The sequence below is a fragment of the Echinops telfairi genome, unplaced genomic scaffold (genome assembly GCF_000313985.2).
Source record: "Echinops telfairi isolate 266 unplaced genomic scaffold, ASM31398v2 ScPeMD7_7469;HRSCAF=8507_1, whole genome shotgun sequence".
Lineage (NCBI taxonomy): Eukaryota > Metazoa > Chordata > Mammalia > Afrosoricida > Tenrecidae > Echinops > Echinops telfairi.
In genome coordinates, this window is record NW_022111373.1 from 47,036,598 (window position 1) to 47,059,392 (window position 22,795).

The window sequence follows — 22,795 nt, forward strand, 5'->3', positions numbered from 1 at the left end:
TTTGGGTGCACAAGGTTTTTAGTACTCTCTAAATTACTTGATTGGTTAAAATTATACATGTAATTTTGCTTTAATGTGGATCAATATATAGTTTCTTCTGTAAAATGTTTTTTGATTGTTTTCACATATGCATATCATTTTGGAAATTAAGACTGTGAGATGTCAGCAAGTCATACCCTGTCCACCCCTGCTTTAGGTAGAAAGCCGGAGGATGACCTTGAGAAAGTCATGAAGCACTGGCAAAATATAATTCTGTTTTAAGAAAAGGAAACCAAAAACTATTTTAGTGAATTTCTAGCTGGGACATTGTGGAAACACAATGCTGAAGATTCTATTAATGACGCTGTGGGAACAAAAAGAAAGAAAACATTTTATCTCAGGGCCATCGTTCGTTAACATTAGAGTGAATGTTATAATGCAAATACTTTCATTCTTTTCATTCTAAATGTAATACATAAAGGTAGCATTGATTTGTTTCTCTGTTGGTAGGATAATTCTCTGTTGGTGAGATGTTTTAAAAGATATTACAATGTATTTTCAAATAAAAGTTGTTTTCCTCAAAATATCTTTGATTTTGCTAATGGCAGAAGAACGGCTTGCCCTGTTCCCATTATATGATTCACAACATTATCAATGAAATATAAATAAGCCTTTTATCTTAAAAAAATGTTTAAGGAATTTTGAGTCACTGCATAGTTTGTTCTTTAAGTAATAGTTCATCTGAATATAATAGATAATTTAATAAAATGCAAATATGTACTAACATGCAAATATTTACTCATTTTAAATGTTTTAGTTATTACATTTGCTGTTAAATCAGAACATAAAGAAAATGCAGATATTAAGATTCTATAAAACTATATTTTGACTACATTATAAATATTTTAATTAAAAATTAACAAATTGTATTTTAAAATTCTGAGCATTGTGAGAATTGAATTATATGTTGTTAACCTTATAGTGCTCATAAGAAATGACACGCAAAATTATTAATAAAATAAAGAAGGGACACAGTTAGAAATAAAATATCTAAAATAATTCCTTATTTAAAAATTGCTTTCGTGAATGTGTAGTTTGTATTAAATTCTGTACTTGATGGATAGCTAAGCAATTAAATATTTTCTAGGCTGATATTTTGGGGCATTCATCAGTCTTATATAAAAATATATTTTTTATCCCATTTCCCACCAACATGGTACATGATATTTACTGGTATATCAAAATTCAGCTTTTGTCACTTAAGGGAAATCCTTGTACTGCTCACCACTAATTGGATGACTCAAATGAGTTACTCATGGGTGACAATATGTATGTTTGTACCTGCAGAAACCCTGAATAGAGTTGCTATGAATTGAAATGAATACAGTAACAGTCGTTTGGACTATTATATAGATTTGGACAGTTCATTTTAAAAGTTAAAAATAAAGTTTCATTTTATTCCTATATACTAAAACAATATAAGCAATGATTCATAAATATCTAAGAAGTGATATTTACACAAAAGTCAGAAAATAAGATTTAATTTTCTTAAGCCAATGAATTTATTTAAATATTTCAATAAAATTACTGTAGACTATTTTGGGGTCGCAAAAATATCTCACTGAAGTTGCTATTATAGTATAAAGAAACTGAAAAGAAAGGCTAGTAATTTTATCCTTTTGTTATAAAATTTATATTTACTGTTAATAAAATAAAAAATGATACTGCCACAGTTATCTACTGCCACTAAAATACAAATCTCACAAGTGAATGACTTTAACAGAAATTTATTTTCTCTAAATTTAAGGTAGATTGAATGCAAATCACATGTTAGGAAGACTTTCTCTGGCAGTTAGTTCGAGTAGAGTCCTTACCGCTACAGTTTATCCTTCCTGATTCCTTGAAGATCTCCATGGGTTTTCACATTTACCTTACCCAATCTCTCTATCATCTTGCTTGTTTAATGTCATTTTATACCTCAAAAATTGATTAACTAAAATTTTGTTGTTAGGCACGTGTGTTAGACTCGGTTTTCTAGAGAAGCAACACCAGTGATAAATATAAATAGAGAGACTTTTATATCAAGAAAATGACTCACACAAGTCTACGAATCTGAGATAGGATTGTGCCAAACTGGCTAATAAACACATGTGGGGTTAATTGAAGGATGGAGAGATAAATGGCTCAGTGAGTGAGATAGTTTATTGTGCCAGCCTGGCCAATAAACACAAGTGGGATTAACTCAAGGGCAGAGAGATAAATGCCTTGGTGAGTCTCGCCTTTTGCCTCTCGCTCTTTGATCATCAGACCAGTGTGCTGCTGCCTTGCTTGTCCTGTGCCTCAATTTAAACGCTACACTACCTGTGGGACGCCTAGCCTGTGGACTGTGTCACTGTAAGTTGAGGTCCCTTTAAGACATCGCTGGAGCTGGGGACTGGCAGTTTGGTGACCTGGCTGGCAGTTGGTGACCTGCCTTCTGATTGGCTGCTGTGCTGACATAGCCTAGCTCTCTCTATAAATAGAGGAAGATCTGGCAGCAGATTGGACTGGATTGCGAGTCTCTCACAAGTCTCTCACGGCAGTGAGTTGAATTCAGTCATTTGTAGTGCTTTATAATTTAACTGTTTCTTTCTTGTATTATATATTTAACTGTATACGATTTAACCGTTTATTCCTTGTTATATAGCTAATTATCTTTATAAATAAATATATTAAATTATCAGCAGTTTGGTTTTATCTCTCTAGAGAACCCTGTCTAACATAGTGAGCCTCTCCTTTCTAGTACTTGGGTCTCTTGCTTTCTGATGATCAGACCAGGGTGCAGCTGCCTTAGCCAGTTCCCTGCTTCAGCTGACAAGGCTCACTTCCTGCAAAACATCCCTGCAGAGAAGCCACATGGACTTACCCTGATGCAATCCTGGGTGCTGGAGCAGCCATGTGGAGACCTCTGCCAGCGCTGAGATGTTTACACATTCACTGACTCAGCTTTCCTCCTGCACTCGGCATCATTGTATGTGTTTTGTGAGATGAAGAAGGACTTTGTAAATGGGTGTCGGACATATCGGCTAATGTTGGACTTATGGGCTTACACAGCACTGGGTTTGGGATGCTTTCTGTATGGGTAATTATCCTTTATATAAAACTCTATCTTAAACATCTGAGTTTCTGTGGATTTGTTTCCCTAATTTACCCAGACTGACACAGGGTCAGAAGTTAAGCTGTGGGGGCTGATGAAGCAGGAAGATGAAGCAGAACGATCATGGACTGATGGATGTCCGCAGATCAGGCTTGTGGCTACAGAATCTAGTGAATCAATGGTCTTACAGTAGGTTAGGTGGCAGGACACTGATTGACAAGCAACATGGTAGAGTGCAGGATCCATAGAAGTATAGGTTAATGAACTAGATGTAGGATCTGTATTCAGTAGAAAATAGCATCTGCTTCTGTAGGTGCAGGACACAGTACGAAATAAATTACATAATATTTTTACAACTTGTTTGCTACTCACAATAAATCCAGTTATGGAATTAATTGTGTTATGTTAGGTCACATCAAGGTAGAGGTCTCATTTGCCAAATTATTGATGATTCTAGCTATTCCAGCCAAGTTGACTGAAAACCTAACCCTCACAGTCTATTTCATTTTTCCTTAGCCCCTCTACATATCTCCTTAAATCATCCGTAGTCTCCAAACAAAAGCAATAATAAAGTCATCCTGTGCCTAACATAATAAACTATCACATATATAACTGAAAACATATTAACCCCATTAAAATTTTATATTTCATATGTGAAAAAATGAAAATATTTGATGCAAGCATAACAGAGGAAATGTTCATAGAAGTTACAGTCTTAATTTCTGCAGATGACCATGTTTCCATGTTGTTGCTGTTAGGTGCCATTGAGTCAGACCAGCACAAAACACTTCAGAGTTCTGCCTCACCCTTCAAATGCTTCCTATGCCTGAACCCATTGTTACAGCCATCGTATCAACCTATCCCATTGAGGACCTTCCTCTTTGTCACTACCTCTCCACTTTACCAAACATGATGTCCTTCTTCAGGGACCGGTCTCTCCTGACAATATGTTAAAAATATGTAAAATGCAGTCTTGCCATCCTTGATTCTAAGTTGCTTTCAGGCCATACTTCTTCCAAGACATATTTGTTTGTCATTGGTCCATGGTCCTCTCATATGGCTATAACTTGGATTTGGACATACCTTCATCCATAACTCATTCCATAGTCTCTTTTCCTTCACCTTTCTTTGGCATGGGCACAAATACAAATCCCTTTCAGTTTCTTGGCAAGGTGATTGTCATCCAAATTTCCTGACATATACATGTAAATATGTCAACAGTATTTGGTTTATAAAAAACCCAACAACATTTAATATCCCGTCAATTACTGGAGCCTTGTTTTTCACTGCCTTCAATGAAGCTCAGATGTCTTGAATGCAATCAATTTAAAAAAAAAAAAAACTTTATTGTGAATTAGGTTAGAGTTTACAGAACAGATCATCATTTTTGCAGTCAATATTTGAACTGGATTTTTATTCAACTCATTTATCACAGCCCCTTCAATGGACATTCTCTTATCCTTTACAACTGCAATATTTTCTGTTTTTTGTGATGTTGATTTTTATTCCAGTTGTGAGGATTTTTGTCCTCTTTTTATTGAGGTATAATCCATACTGAACATTATAGTCTTTGATATCTTACTCCATCATTGCTCCAAGTCTTGCATCCATTGGGAAGTACATCAATGGTACTCTACTAATACCTGCAGCCTTGATTTTGATAACACCTACAGTGTAGCCTGAACTTCTTTCAATACCATTGGATCTTGAATATATTGTACTTCCTAAAGTGCTTGAATATTGACCAATTCTTTTGGTACAGTGTCTCTGTGTATTTTTCCATCTTTCCTTGATGCATTACGTTCCATTTAGTATCTTCCTTGTAGAATCCTTTAATATTGGAACTCAAGAATTGAGGGTTTTACTCACTGTTTTACTGTTTATGATATGTTGACTGTTTTCTTACTTTGTGGTTTCCTAAGATGTTTGCACATTTCTGTATAAAATTTTACTTAATATTTTCAAGTTTCCCTTTGAAATAGTATACCAAATTTTAATCATTTCCTTCCTTTACCAAATAATTCCTCATAATCTATAAAATTTTCCTGAATATGTTAAAATAAATACATTTATTTTAACTAATTCTGATAATTTCTCCACTCCACCGAGTAGGTAAACCTTGTGAATTTCCTCTGAGAATCATGCCATCTGTGTTAGGCTGGATTGTCTAGAGGAACGGAACCAGTAACACTCATATATGTATAAGATATAACTTTATATCAAGAAGGTATCCCAGCCCAATCTAACTCAAGTCAATGGGTTCAGTGCTTGCCGGGGACCTCTTCAGACTCACATAGTTACAGGTCAATGACACAAAAAAGGTAAAACATGATGCTAGGAGATGAGAGCCTGGTGGGTGTATAGTCACAGGGATCCAAGGTTGGAGGAATAATGACAGGGCACCAACAGCTCCTAGGTTGGCTCCTAGAGTTAGTAGGCCACATGGGACCACCTGTGGAGGCAGATACAGAGTCCCAGCAAGAAAGAAGACAAAAAGGCATAGAGGAAGGAGAAGTTTGCATTGCTTTTTCTATAGAAAAGGCCACACTAACCGAAATACCATACAACCTAGAAATAACATGGCTGGCCATATACCCCAAAGAAATAAGAGATCACAGACAGATGTATGCTCCCCGGGTTCATTGCAGCATAGTTAACAATAGCAAGAAGTTGGAAACAGCCCAAATCCCCATCAGTAGAAGAATAGATGTAAAAAAACAAAAACAATTTGTGTATAAACACACAATGGAATAGTATGCATCCCGGAAAACCAGCAGTGAAACCATGGAACACCTCATGGCATGGTGGGATCTAGAAAGTCTTATGCTGAGTGAAGTTAGTCAATCACACAAGGAAAAATACTGTCTGAGTCCACTGCTGTAGGAGGCGCACCAAGACAGAGCTGGCTCTGGCTTTCAGCCTATTCAGTCTGCTTGCCGTGTAGGCCAGGAAACTCAGTCGCAAGCCTGATGGGTGCCCATTAACTATGCACGATCCTCTCAACGTGGGTATCTTAAAGGCCACGTTGGCAGAGGCGTCCTCAAGTCAGCCAGGATCTCTTTGGTAGATTTTCAAGAGAGTGGGAGATGAGAATGACAGACATTCCTATCATAGTGGCAAGGGATGCTGATGGGAAAGTCCAGTCAGGAGGTGGGAATATGAGCATACATATCTTGGAGAACATAAGTTTATGGTTGTTGGTGGAGAAAGGGGGAGGAACAAATTCTTCGAAAGGAAGAAAAAAATGAGTAATAATATTTTTAAGGATCCTAAGGGGATTTACCAGGTGTGCCTGGTAAAATGTTTCTAATAAATCACATTGGTCCCAGTTTCTGTTCACTCGTGGGGGACCCAGGCCATGTGTTAGAGAACACTGAGACATTGAGCCCTGGATCTTCAAGGCACACAACACACTGCAAAGGTCATATCAGGAGGATGCGATGTGGAAACCCAATTAAGAGAACTAGACTCTACCTCAAACACACTTGTATTGAACTGCTGGTAAGCAAAGTTACATCCACTTACTGTTTCAATATCCTACCTCCTGTATTAACATATGTATTATTCTGGTAGACATGTGTCTGATATTGTCAATGAAAATTAATTGTAAGTTTTGCCTGGCCATCAACTCCTATTGTTTGTGCAAAAAGTGCCCAGTCACAAGGATGTATTCTGTACAAGTGAATAATTCAAGTGTTATGATATGTAGTTAGCTTACACTTGTTCAATCTCCCTCTTTCAATAGTGTTTTAAAATTAGTACCATGAGTTAATCAATGACACCATAAACAGAAGGTCTTTATGCTGTAGGGAGATGATCAATAAGATTCTGTACCATAATGAACAAGGAAGACTCTAAGGTGAATCAGAGGCTGATAAAAAACATAGATTCAGGAATGGGACTCACACTTAATTCTAGCTCCAATCTAAGAACAATTAGTTCTTAGGAAATGGCCATGCTGAATACCTGGTCTTTTGAAAGAAATACAGAAAATTGTGTGCTATAACAAAGTGTTGTGAAGAAATTAGATGGTTCCCAGCTATCAGATATTAATAGCATCTGGGCTCTTACATGTTTGTTTCTAAACAAGCAGCCATCTAAGTGAGACATCAACTAAGACCACATGGAAGAAGCACATCAACATATGTGATCCAAGGATTGTAAATTACATAATTCAAATACAAAGGAGGGAATAGTATCATATTTTGAACTGTGAAATTCTCGTGTGCAGAAAGCTATGGATAAAGTGGAAGTCCAAAATACTTTTGTAGGATCTGCTCAGGTAATAAGCCTGTAATAATTTTCCTTAAATGATAATTGAGGGATGAGAATAACCTGGTTATTAGACAGAGAGTATTAGAAAGATGACTACAGTAGATTAAAATCATATATCTGACTTGAATGGTTAAAACCTTGTCATTTGATCTCTCTTCCGATAAATGTTGAACTTGATCTGGTTTTTAATGTTGTTTTTTTTTTGGGGGGGGTTGTTTGTTTATTTAGTTTTGTTTTTGCCTACTGATGTTTTCTCTGTTTTAATTTGTCCTTGTGGGTAGACTTCTTGGCTCTCTTTTATGGGTTTTCTGTGTTTTGCGGTGTATGAAATTCAGGGTAGGTAAGTCTATGGAGACACCAACTAGAATAAGGGTCCCGAGTGGTACAGTGGGAAAGGCGGGGCAGTAAGTGTGAGCTAATGTAAAGAAATTCACAAAGGGGGAAAACGTTCTGAAACTGACTGTGGTAGCATTTGTACAACACTATGTGATATGATTGGATTATGGAATGGTATTATGTCCGGATTATCTCCTCATAAAATGGTTTGGAATAAAAAAGAAATTAAGAAAGGCCACACCTTCAAGAGGCATCATCAGACTGTGATCTGATTGATAGTGTGGACTTTATGCCTTCCCTTCACAAAGCTTCAAGTTTTGTGAAAACAAAGCACAAAGCACATAGTTCCAACTGTCACACCATCTAAACTCAATATATAGTGTACTTTGTCCACAGGTTTAACTTAAATAGTTTATAGAACTATCCTTTTAAACCATGCTTCTTGATAATCACTTGCAACAAGATTGTTTTTCCTGAAAATTTAAAAACAAACTAATTTGATCTGTAATCCATAGTGCTTTTAAAGTTTTCTTGTGCAAGTTCATTATTATAAAACTATTGTTAATCAAATAAAATCTACTTAGCAATTTTTTTTGCACTGTCTTCATATTTAACAGAATATTCTATATTTGAAATATGTATTTTGCATATTCCATCATATATATTCTAACCATTGCCAATTTTGATTCTTGAAAGTGTCCCCACAAACTTGCCAATATTTTCATCTTTTGGAAACATTTTGTCACATATTTCTTTCATGGAATTATTGGTTAGTTTGATATTTCTGATAAGGGTCAAGCAGTTAACTAATGCATTACTAAAACTCATATACAATCTAGTTTACTTTTGTTATTGCTAATTTTGTCATGAAAAGGAACGTATGTTTGAAAGTCACAATGAAGGTTTGATGTGTAGTTTTTGTCAATAAACTGTAGATTTTGGTCCATTCCTTAGTCAACATTTTCTTCCACCTCTAGTTTGTCAGTTTGCCATACTGTGGTGGATTTCATGTTCGTATGAGCCTGGAAGCTATGCTACTTAAATGCCCGCAGTTAGTAGTTTCAGCATTGCTTCTAGACAAAGACAACTAGGAAAAAGAACTTGTGGCTCTACTTTTGAAGAAAGGCAGCCAGTGTAAACCTTTAACTATAATAGCAGAGCATTGTCTTGCAGAGTGTCTTAAGATGTGCCACTCGGGTTGGAAAACTGTCTAAATATGACTGAGGAAAGGCTTCATCCTCAAATTAGAGTTGGCTTTAATGACATGGATAGAGTAAACTTTGGGGGACCTTTATTACTGATGTGACATTACTCAAACAAATGGGGTGAGGTTGGGGAAACTAAAAATCTATTAGTAATCTGAATGGAAAGCATAAATCTAGGAATATTGGAAGCTGTAAAACTTTAACTGGAATGCGTAATTATTAATATCATATACTGGTTAACTGAAATGAAATGGTAATCATATGCCAAGAATGACAAATAGAAGAGGAATTGTGACATATTGTCAAAAGAACATTTCAAGATCTATATGGAAATATCTTATTTTCAGAGATAAGATTATATCCATACTCATAATAAAGAATACCAGTTAATATAATTGTTATTCACATTTATCCTTGAGCAAAAAAATGTCTGAGATGAAGAAAATGAAAAAAAGTTTCCCAACTTCTGTCATCTGAAATTTATCACACGTGCTATTAAGATGTATTTCTAATTACTGTTAATTAAGATATGAAAGTTGGAAAAAAGGTAAGTAGTATTAGTAGATGAGTAATACTGCATTAATTTTATAAAATATTGCAAAGATCAAATTATGTAATTTTTCAAGTACCATTTTTCTACTAGATATATGAGACACATGACCATTGTACACATGACTTGGTCAGATGAAATACATAGGGATCAAGATGACTACATCTGTAAAAAAAGACAATGAAGAAGACCACAATTCTCAGCCAGAATAAGACCAAGAATTATTATGAAAGAGACCACCAGTTCCTAATATACAATTAACATTGAAGCAGAAGAAAATGAAAAACCATCTAAGAAAGTGAAAAAATGACCTCAAGTATGAACTACCTGAATTTATAGACATTTTTTTAAATTAATTTGATAATTTCAGTAATGACTGAAAACCATCCAAATTATGGGATTTTATCAATGATCTCATACTTGAAGAAAACAATCAACTCATCTTATTGTCAGTGAGCCTATTCTGACTCATACTGACCCTATAGGACAGACTGGAACGGCCCCCTTTGGGTTTTCAAGGCTGTAAAGCTTCATGGGAACTGACAGTCTCATACTTTTCCTGTGGAGTGGCTGTTGGATTCACACTGATATTGCTCATTAACAACAAATACAAACAACCTTCTCCCGTAGAAGAAAGTGGAAAGAGGAAAACACCAAGCAGATGACAGAAGAGACCCTGAACCTTCTCTTGAGAGCAGACTGCCTAATTTGAATGGAAGAAATGAAAAAGCAAAAACAAATGAATAGAAAACTTCACACAAAATAATAATTTATAAATTATCAAGGGTTCATACAGGGGGCAGAGCAGGGAGGCAGGGGGGGAAATGAGGAGCTGATGCCAGGGCCTTACGTGGAGAGCAAATGTTTTGATAATGATGAGGATAACGAATGTACAAATGTGCTTTTTACAATTGATGTATGTATGGATTGTGATAAGAGTTGTATGAGCCCCCAATCAAATGATTTTTTAAAATAATAAAGAAATTAATAAGAAAGAAAAGTTTACAGGGCAGCTAGAGATTACAAAGAAAATTATTACAAGGAGCTATAAAAGGGCTGTATTTAGAAAAATAAAAATGATGAGTATGCTCAGCGTATCTCAGACTGAAAGAACGTTGAGCTGCAATGTTGGGGAGTTCTGGAAGCAATGTATTGAAAGATATGGGAATGAGCAAAAGAAAGTGAATGTATAATCCTTGAACCAAAAATAATTGGTCATTATTCAAGCACAGCAGACACGATCACATGATCACCAATTGATGATATTGAAGGAAGAAGTCCAAACTGTACTGAATGCATTGCTGAGTATAAGTCTATAGGGATTTACATAATTCCAATGGAAACATTTCAACAAACATTGGGTTGACAAATAATTGTGAGATAGCTAGCTTCACAATCTTTTAGAAGAGTCTAATATTTGTACCCATTCCAAAGAAAAATGAGTCAAGAAAACGTGGACACTATCAGAGGATCTCTGTGTTAGGCTAGGTTCTTTGGAGAAGCAAATCTAGTTACACTTGATAGATGGTAGGTAGGGAGGTAAGTAAGTAGATGATAGATAATAGATAGATAGATAGATAGATAGATAGATAGATAGATAGATAGATAGATAGATGATAGATAGATAGATAGATAGATAGAAAGATAGATAGATAATTTTATATCAAGAAAATGGCTCAAACTATTATAGAAGCAACTAAGTTCAGTCTGGATCAAACCTGCTGAGCAGATGTTAAACTGGGCTTTTGTTGACATGCATCTAGGACTGATGGACCAAGAAACAAAAAAGACTAAGTTGTTGGAGGTCAGTCAGATGAACTCAAGGACAGATCGTCAGGCTGGTAACTTCTGTAGCTATGTTGGATGATAAACCAGGAGGTAGGAAGAAGAGCCAGGCAGCAAGTCAGGCTTGTGGCTGCAGACTTGGATCCAGACCAGATAGAGAGAGAGCCAACTGCCTCACAACATCCATTTAAGGTTATGCCACTCCCTGGTGAAACATTCTTTCCATTCTTTCATGGATGTGACGATTAATGGGGTAGCAATTTACCCAAAATTCCCAAAACTACTTGGGCTGCTCACAGTAAAGCCTATTGTGAAGCTGATGCTATTATATTAAATCATACTGTGAGACAGACTCCAATGACCCAATTCAGCTTCCTGACCCAGACAAGTTGGCACCAAACCTAACAAATTTTGCTGCAGATAGTTAAAAGAAAATATTTCAACAGTACAACAACAGAAAACTGCCAGAAATTCAAGCAAGACTCATACGAGGATGCAAAAGGTAGAGTACCGTGGATGATATGAAGTTAGTGTTGCCTGAAAGGAAGGAATATTAGGGGGAAAAAGTGTCACTTGTGTATTTAAGAATAACCGGTATTCAACTGTGTGGATCTTAAGATATTTTAAGTAACATTATGAAGAATTAGATTTCCTGAAATCTTAACTGTGCTCATGAGGAACTTTTACATGGATTAAGATACACTTAATCACACAGAAGAAGGAAATGAGGTAAGTGATGTGTCAGTGTGGGTTCTTTCATCACACATATTCACTGTGTATGCACAGCAAATGATCCAAGAAATTGGATTCTACGAAGACACCAGAATCAATAGCTACCAGTGATATGTGGATGACATAATCTTACTTGCTGAAAGTAAAGAAAACTTGAAGCACTTCCTGATGAAGATGAAATATTTCAGCCTTCATTATGAATTCATCCACATAAGGAAAACAAAACATGACCAATAAGGAGAAGGCTTCAGGATGGTGCCCAGGCAAGCATCCCATAAGGGAGCTCCAGTGAGCCTGGTGTCCGGGAGGTCAAGTGTTCTGGTGAGGGGGAAAATCCCCACGAGGGACCCTCCCTGTCTGTAAAGTGGCCCTGCCCCGCATCTGCTTTGTCCCAAGCCTCAGAGATCTGGGTCCATATACCAGGGATTTCCCACTGGCTGTGAGACCTCTGGGCCTATGTCTCCACCAGCTGGTGCCTCCCCCATCCACACCCTGGTTGGTGCCCATGGAACAGAAGCTCCCCAAGGCCGGACCTGACCACCACATAGCAGTTGTCCACTCGTGGCTCCCACCTGGAGGAGCTGCGCCACTCTCCCACAGCCCCCTTCTATCCACGGGGTTGGTCTCCCTCCATCCACGGGGCTAGCAGTGGTTCTGCCTGCAAGCCCTGGTCCCTCCCCGCAGCTCCCCAGGGCCCCCCAGTGGCGAACCTGCAGCAAGTTTCATCACCTGGGGCTGGGGGCACCTAGCACCAGTTCCTGAGTCGCCTCCACCCTCCACAAAATCTTGTCTACCATGTCAATGGGGCGCAGTCCCCGCCACTTCCAAGGCACCTCAGCTAATCACAACCCCAGTATCTCCCAGTTCACACGGAGTGGCATCCAAACTTCCTGCCCACCAATTCCCCAGCACTGTGGATTCTGGCAGCACCCACGCCTCCCAGCCTCGCACACTGGACCTTGTCCTACCTCAGCCTGAGCTGTGAGCAGTTGGAGTGGTCAACATGGACCTTGCGGGCCCACCCAGCGAGCGTCCAGCCCCCAGGGCCTCAGATAGGCACTGCCTGGGTCTCTCCCAGTTCCGGGATCATCGCTGCCCAGTCCCCTCCCAGTCCATGCAGTGAGTGAACAGTGAAGAGCACATCTCTGGTCCAGAGGGTATCTTTCTCCCAAATCTAGCCTAGCTCCGGAACCCAGGGGACCAGCGATCCGGTTCTGGAAGCTCCCCAGCTCACGCCAGTCACACCACCTTAGAATAAGGTGACCAGACGTCTCGATTTTTAACAATTTGTCCCACGTCCTGCAGCGTTTTTAGAAAGTCCCGATTTTTGGAAAGAATGCACGACAAGCTAGGGAACGCGGGAGAACGGGAAGGAAATATATGGTTTTCGGCTGCCATGTGGCTATTTCGCCAGAATATGAGTTTTATATTATTTTTTAAATTTTATAATGTTAAACTTTAATAATAACAACTAATTGTTGAAAACTGATGGTCGAGAACTGCTTATCAGAGTTCGCATTATTGATCAGTTGTTAGAATTTGACCACCATTGTTTGGACTTAATGAACAATGGCAGTTTTTGGCATTGGCAACAATGAAAACATTTTGTAACTGTCTCTCAGATGATACACATTGTACTGCATGCTAGTGCTAGGTAAACAAGTGATGTCAACAAATCAGCTATTCAGATAATTTAGGTAAGTAACTTATTTATTTATTTCATAAATACATAAATTTTCTTGAATTTAGCAGACAGTACTGGAATGATGTGCAAAAATCATTTGATCATATTACTCAAAAATTCCCAAAGAAAGGAAAGAACAAACAATAATAACCAGGATGAGGAAGGAAATAGGGGAAATCACAATAGACCCTAATGTGATTAAAAGGATTACAGAGTGATTACAGACTACTATGAAAATCTGTACTCTAATGAATTCAACAATGTGGAATACATGGACAAATACTTGGAAAAACAATCCCTCCCTAGAGTATCCCACATAGAGGTCAAGAACCTAAACAAACCCATAGCAAAAGAAGAAATAGATACGGTTATCAAGAAGCTACCAACAATAAAAGTTCCTGGACCAGATGGCTACACAGGACAACTCTACAAAGCATTCGTGGAAGAGCTGACACTGATCCTCCACAAAATATCCAGAGTGTAAAAATGGATGGCAAACTCCCAAACTCGTTTTACAAAGCTGGTATAACTTTGATACCCAAAGAGGGCAAGGATCCCACAGGAATAGAGAATTATAGACCAATATCTGTAATGAACATAGATGCAAATATCTTCAACATGATATTGGCCAATAGAATACAAAAGTATATAAAATGCATTATCCATCAGGATCAGGTAGGATTCATCCCAGAGATGCAGGGATGGTTTAACATCTGAAAATCCATCAATATTATACACTACATTGATAAGAAAAAGTATAGGAACTACATAATAATATCTATAGATGCAGAAAAAGCATTTGACAACATCCAACACCTATTCCTAATTAAGATGCTCAAGAGGATAGGAAAGAAAGGTCAGTTCCTCAAGTTAATACGAGCTATCTACAAAAGCCGACATCATAGTCCATGGAGAAAAGATGAAAATCAACCCCACTGGAAAAGGGGACCAGACAAGGATGTCCCTTGTCCCCACTTCTATTCAGTATCGTACTGGAGGTCCTACCTAATAACACAAGACAATAGAAGGACTTCAAAGGTATCCAACTGGAAGAGGAGGAGGTGAAATTATTGCAATTTGCAGATGACATGATTCTGTACATTGAAAATCCCCAAAGCTCCACAACCGGAGTACTGACGGCGATTGAGGAATATGGAAGAGTGGCAGGATACAAGATCAACAAACAGAAGTCGATTGGTTTGCTATATATATCGGACAAGACTATGGAAGAGGAGATCAAGAAAGCAGTGCCCTTCACAATAACCAAGAAAAAAGTGAAATATCTAGGAACTTATTTAACCAAAAAAAACCCCCAAAAATCGAATGACCTATACAAGGAAAACTACAAGACCCTACTGTAGGAAACCAAAAGCAATCTCCACAAATGGAAGAATATCCCATGCTCATGGACCAGAAGACTCAATATAGTTAAGCTGTCTATCCTACCCAGGGTACTGTATTAGTTTAATGCTATCCTGATTCAAAAACCAACAACATTCTTCAAAGTATTGGAAAAACTAACCACCAATTTCATATGGAGAGGGAAGAAGCCCAGAATTAGCAGGGAACTCCTCAAGAAGGACACAGTCGGAGGGCTCACCTTACCTGACTTTCACACCTATTACACAGCCACAGTGGTCAAAACAGTGTGGTACTGGCTTAATGACAGATACACAGACCAATGGAAAAGAACAGAAAACCCAGAAATAAAACCATCAGTTTATAGACAACTGATCTTAGATAAGAGTGCCAAAAGCATCAAGTGGGAGGACGATGCCCTATTTAACAAGTGGTGCTGAAAACAATGGAAATCCACATGTAAAAAAATGAAGCAAGATGTCTACCTCACCCCATGCACAAGAACAAACTCAAGGTGGATCATGGACCTAGAAGTAAAACCCAAAATATCAGAACCAAGGAATTGGGACAAATCTAAGAACATTGGCACAGGGAATACAATACCAACTACAATAGGGCAGGCCACACACACAGGGGAACCTGAAATCTGCAAGTGGGATTTACTAAGGACAAAACTCCTGTGTGGGTCAAAAGACTTTACCAAGAGGGTAACAAGGCAACCCACAGACTGAGAGAAGGTTTTAGCAATGACCCAGCCATCCTTCTACTGGGCATATATCCAGAAGAGGTAAGAAATAAACCATGATCAGTCGTATGCGCTCCAATGCTTATTTCAGTGCAATTCACAATCGTAAAGAGTTGGAAACAACCTAAATTTCCATCAGTAGATGAGTAGATCAGTAGACTCTGGCTCATACACACAACAGAGTACTATGCATCACTGAAAAGCACTGATGAAAATATGAAACACGTCTTTTCATGCAAAGAGTTGGAGGAAATTATTCTAAGCAAAGTCAGCCAATCACAAAAGGAGAACTACAGCATGAATTCCCTGAGGTAACTATAATCAGCATGGTAGCGATAGAAGAGAAGCCACCTGAATCACAATATTCGGGTTGAGATACAGGGAGTTGGGAGGAGATTGGACCAAACCCAGGGAGGTACATGTTGGTCCAACACAAAACTGGGGAAATGAGGGAGAGAGGAGGGAGAAAAGGCGGGGTGAAAGTGAAATGGTGACAGAGGGAGCAGGATACTAACCTACCCAGGGGGAGAGTACTGGTCTTGTCTCCACAGAATTGGGAGTGGGAATGCAGACCCTACCACAGTGCACCAAACCATGAGATCAACGTGGCCACATGGAAGAAATCCATGAAAAGAATGCATGAAAAGACAGAGCTACAGTGCTGGCCCCAACCAGAGCCAAACTGGCCCCAGAGAGCACACTGAACCTACAGGTTGGGGAGAGGGCCAGCATGCCGCACCCACATGGAAGTAGACTGGGAGGGAAAAAGAGAAAGAGAGAACCAGACTACACCCCATGCTGGCACACCAGGCCTGGAGGATGGCATCCCTGAATGGAGCTAATGGGACACAGAGGGGACTGGTTGGATGACAACAGCTCGTGTCATTTGTCCCCTTACTGGAGCAGACTGCAACAGAGAACATTTCTGGGGTCACATGCCGGGGAGGTAGTGCAGTCTGAACCCTCACAGTGGGGCACACTAAGAAGGGAGCATACCAGACCAGCAGTTGGAGCAAGCCAGAGCTACAAAGCCTCTGGGGGTGCTCCAGGCTGGGAGGGGCAGTTCCTGGACAGTCCTGAAGGCCAGAGAACAGACCTGGGATTTTTGTATATTTCTTTTTCTTTTTTCCCCTTATTTTCTTTTCTCCCTTTTCCTTTTCTTCCTGTTTCTTCTTTTTTCTCTTTTCAGGCTTTCTCTCTCTTTCATCAGTTTGGGCGATGTCATAGTCAGAGTGCCTACTAATATAGGATAGGTATGGGAGGCATGTCCAAGGAGAGCATCAAGACCCATCGTCCTGGGGATACCTGGGGGTTGGGGCTGGAGGAAGGGGGCGGTGAGCCGGAGGCTCCATGTAGAGGGGAAAAACTGGGGTGTTGGAGTCAATAACAAGGAGTAGGGTGGGGAGGGTGTGTCAGAGCAACAGCAAGCCACCTAAGAGGAGGTACCAAGAGGCAGAAATAAGGGGAAAGTTATGGTGGGGCAGGAGGAAGGTAAAAGAAACAGAGGAAGGACCTAGAAAGCAAAGCAATGGATAGAGGTATAAACATAGCTGTGTACATATGTAAATACATTAATCCACAAAAATAGAGGTATTGGCCCATGAACATATATTTACACTGCAATACACTGAGGTAGGGGATGGACTTTGGGCCTCTGCTCAGACCTACCCTCAATACAAGAACACTTTGTTCTAACCAATTGACAGTCTGATATGTTTACCATCCTGACACAATTGCTGAAGAGAAAATGTGCATAAGCAAATGTGGTGAAGAAGGCAGATGGTGCCGGGCTATTAAAAGTATATATAGAGTCTGGGGATCTTAAAGGCTTGAAGTTATGCAAGCCACCATTCAGCAGAGAAGCAACAAGTCCACATGAAAGAAGCACACCATCAGTGCGATCATGAGGAGTCATGATCAGGTAATAGGGACCAGGTAATAGGCATCAGCAGACACATAACAAACAAACAAAAGCATACTTTTGATAGTGTGGGGGGCTGGAGCAGAGATCCAAAGCCCGTCTGTAGACAATGGAACAATCTCCCCATAGAGGGGCCACAAGGAAGGGATGCGTCACCACGGTGCAATAAACCATCGATGAAACACACAATATTCCTCTGGTTCCTTAAGGCTTCCTTACCCACCACTACCATGACCCCAGTGCTGCTTCTCAATTCAGACTAGACCAGAACATGTACACAGGTATAGAAAGAAAGGGATGGGATCTCACGACACACAGAATCCAGGAACAGGAGTGGGGTGGGAATAGTGATACCAGAAGGATAGGGGAAAGAGGGGGAGAGGATGGGAGAAAGGAGGAACCAATCACAATGATCGAAGCATAACCATACACCCCTCTCCAGGGGGAAGAACAGCAGAAAACATGGGGGAAAGGAGACAGCGGTTGGTGTGATATAGAGAAATAATAACAATGAACAATCTATCAAGGGGTTATGAGGGTGGGAGGGATGGGGGAAAAGTAGCTGACATCAAGGGCTCAATAGAAAGCAAATGTCTTGAAAAGAATGAAGACAACATATGTACAAATTTGCCTGATGCAAGTGATGTATGCATTGTGACAAGATTTCTAAGAGTCCCCAATAAAATGAAAAAAAAGCATTCTTATACACTAAAAATGACAGAAATTGTTGATTTCATTTTGTTTAGATCCACAAGCAATGCCTAGAGAACAGTTAGTCAAGAAATCAAACAATGTATCAGACTGGACAAATTTGCTGCAGAAGATATTCTTTTTTTTAATACTTTTATTGGGGGCTCTTACATCTCTTATCACAATCCATACATTCATCCAGTGTGTCAACCACATTTGCACATATGCTGCCATCATCATTTTCAAAGCATTCTCTTCCCACTTGAGACCCTGATATCAGCTGCCCATTTCTTCCTCCTCCTTCCCCCTCTTGCCCTTCCTCATGAACCCGTGATAAGTTATAGATTATTATTTCCATATCTTACATCAACCTCCATCACCCCTCACCCACTTTTCCCAGAAGATATTCTTTAAATTAATAAAAAATAGGGAGGGTTTTTAAAAAATGTAGAGAGGCCTGACCCAAATCATAGTATTTTCAATTATCTTATAGGCATGTGAAAGCTGAACAATGGATAAAGAATAAATAATGAGATGAGGACTTTTAATTATGGTGTTACTGAAGCATATTAAATGTATCCTGATGGTTGGAAGCATAAAATACCAGAAAGACTTACACTTACTTGTTTTGGTGGTTGTTTTATATTATGCTCAGCATTCAACTGTGTGGACCATAAACTATGGATAACCTTGGGTAAAATGGGAATTCCATAATTCTGCATGGTTTAAAAACAAGAAAGGTGTTAGGGTTATATCCTCTCACCATACTTGTTCTATCTGCATGTAGAGCAAGTAATCAGAGAAGCTGGACTATATGAAGAATAATGAGGCATCAAAACTGGAAGAAGGCTTATTATAACATGTGATATGCATATGACATCACCTTGCATGTTGAAAGTGAGGAGGACGTGAAGCCTTCAATGACGAAGATGGAGCATTGCCACCTTTAGTCTGAATTACAACTCAGTGTAAAGAAGGCCCCAACCTTACAGCTTCACTAATCGTTTACATCATGAAAAATGGAGAAAAGATTGAGGTTGTCAACCTTTTGTCTTGCTTGGATCCACAATCAATGATGATGGAAGCAGCAATCAATAGATCAAAGGACACATTACATTAGGTAAATCTGTTGCACAAGACTTTTTAAAGTGCTGAACAACACCTGACCTAAGTCATGGTATTTTCAATTGCCTTAAATGCATGGGAAGGTTATATATATCCATTAAGCAAAACCAAAGAAGAATCAATATGCATTTGAATTATGTTGTTAGAGAAGATTATTTTAAATATCATGCACTGCCAAAAGAACAAACAAATTTGTCTTGTAGGAAGTGCAGCCAGAACTGTCCTCATTAACAATATGGTAAGACTTTGTCTCACATACTTTGAACTTATTCTCAGGAGGGACCAGAGCCTGGAGAAAGACATCAGGCATAACAAAGTAGAGGGTTAGTGCAAAGACGCTCAAGGAGATGAATTGGCACAGTGGCTCACACGGGCATCATAGTGACTGTGAGAATGATACAGGAAGCGGTCATCATTCATTCTGTTGTACATAGGCTAGAAATGAGTAGCAATCAACTCGATAGCACCTCAAATCAACTGCTAGACAATATGCCTAAATGAAGAATTCAGGGTCTCATTTAATTCTGTGATAGCCAGAGTTAATGCCAAATACTTCTTCTTAATTATAAATTCCTCTTGTATCTTGGAGAACAACTTTTGATTAATTATGTTTAAAATGTTTCTTACTACTCCAACTTATGATAATGGTGAAACAAAAATGAATGTAACCTGAAAATCCCATTTTTAACAGAATTGACCAACAAAATTACCTGGTAGTATTTATAATGCTTAATTGTGATTTGGGGGTTTTGTCAACATTATCCAATAACCTATATTCAGTGATTTTGTGTAAAGAGGATTATCCTTGTAAGCAAAGTGAAACTATCATTTGCTAGGTATCAGCTTTTATCTTTAATTCTCCTTCATAAGACCTTACTTTCTTATTTCATGATAAGGTAGGAAAATAGAATGAGCTCAAAGGTATTGTTTAATTGCATGCTTTCTCAGCTAGAAATCAAATAGTTTATTTCTCTGAATGAAATCTTAATGATAAAGTAAGAAGGCATAATAAGACATATTATTAAAATAACAATATAATTTAAAATAAATCTGATACAGGATACATTGGGATGCTCTCCTAGGTCTCCACTCGGTAAGAGACACCTTTAGATTGTCTGCTTAAAGTCAGTAATGCCTGTTTTATCTCAAATCCATGATCCCTATCTCAATTCTCAGGGGCTGGATTAACCAGTGGTATTGTTTGTACAATGTGTCAAACTCAATGGTCACAAATAACTGCACAAGAAAAGGTTAACTAATGCCTGGAGGTTTCTGGAACTGTGAATCTCTTTGGGAGTAGAAAGTCTTCCCTTTCTTCTGTCTAACAACTGGTAGTTTTGAACCATTGTCATTTCTGTTAGCAGATAAATCATAACCCACTATACTCTCAGAACCCTTATTTTGGCCCTTAGCTTTATTGAATTTTAAAAATAAAGTCTTTCTTTTGTTAAACTCCAGTTGGTTTCTGTTATTTGCAAATAATAATGCTTATTCAAAATCTGACTCATATGCGAGCACAGCCTTGGCTAGGGCTGAAGGATATCCAGTGTAAGCTGTGTACAATCCTTTTTAAGACACAGAGAATAGTGGATCTAAGAATCCTAAAATGCACCAAATACTTGGGTTTTCCAGCTCATAAACTGACAAAAAGTATCTCTAGAATATATATGAGGTTTTATTTCTGCTTTGTTTCCATGGGAATTTCAAGTCAGACACTGTTGTGGTGGTGAGGTGCCTGCAAATGAATGCCAACACATAGCAACCCTCTGTACCACAGCCCAAACCTGCCCGCTCCTGCCTACACTTGATGTTGTGATGTTGGAACTACGTCATTGGTTTTTCAAATGCCAGAAGAATCATCCAATGTGAATAGGTTTCAGCAAAGCTTCCTGACTAAGAATGGAACATGAAGAAGGAATAGGCAGTCTACTGCTGAGGAATTAGCCACTGAAAACCATATGGATATCATAGAAACATGATCAGACCACCTAAACAACAAATATCAAAAGTCAATTTTTTCACATAAATTTCAGATAACATTTGCTTAGTCTTCAATTTAGTTGAATCCGTGTCTTATTGGTGTTCTAAATAGCCTGGGTTATTAGAAAGAAGAACAAAATCATCAATAATGATACCACCAAAAGAGCTTTGTTTCAAACGTCCATAACATTAAGCAATCATCAAATTTTTACCAAAATAGCAACCAAAACCTGGAATAGGATTTTTAGTGAGGCAACTCTGTGTAATCTATTTGACTTAATTGTTCTTTTATAGGTAGAATATTCTATAGTCAACAATTAAAAAACCTTGGGATAGGAATGATATTTCTTATTGTACAAATGAGTAAACAGAGTCAATAACGTTACCTGAGAATAGATGTATGAGAACTTGAGCTCACTCATTCTATAACCTAGCAGACTCCCTTCTCATCACAACACCACTCTTTCTCAGAGAGAGCAAATGAGGTGGCACAGAAAAATAAAATGTGACACAAAAGGTTTCTGCACTATAAAGCAAGGTACTAACCTCTGTTTATGAGGTGTGACATCTCTGGGTGAAAAAATACAGTACAATTCTGTTATTAGAATGCAACACTGAAGTCATAAGCCTTAAGGAGTAACTGATTATTTAAAAAACACTGCATTAATTACACTTCATGTCTGTTTTCAGTTTACCAAATTACTTCATGCATTAATAGCCTGCAGGATATGTATCAAGAGCAAAAAAATCCAGAGAAACCAAGCATACCCCAAACAAACAAACAAAATATGCTGCCATTGAGTTGATTAGGACTCACATCAACCATAAAGGGTAGAGTAGAACTGCCCCTTTCGTTTTCTGAGACTTTTAAATCTTTGTGGGAGCTAACAATCTCATCTTTCTCCTCTAGAGAGGCTGGTGGTTTCAAACAGCTGGCCTTGTGGTCAGCAGCTCAGTGCATAGCCCACTCTGTCACCAGGGCTCCTTAAGAATAATATCAAACTCAGAAAAAAACATACTGCAGTGAGTCTGACTCAATTCTGACACATAGCAACACTGGAAGGCAAGATAGAAATGTGCCTGTGAATTTCTGAGACAGTCACTCTTTTATTTTTTTTAATAAATAATCATTTTAGTAGAGGCTCATACAACTCATCACAATCTGTACATACATCATTTGTGTCCAGCACATTAGTACATGTGTTGACTTCATCATTCTAACAACACCCACTTTCCACTTGAGCCCTTGGTGTCAGCTCATTTTCCCCGCTCCCTCCCCGCTTGCCCCCCTCC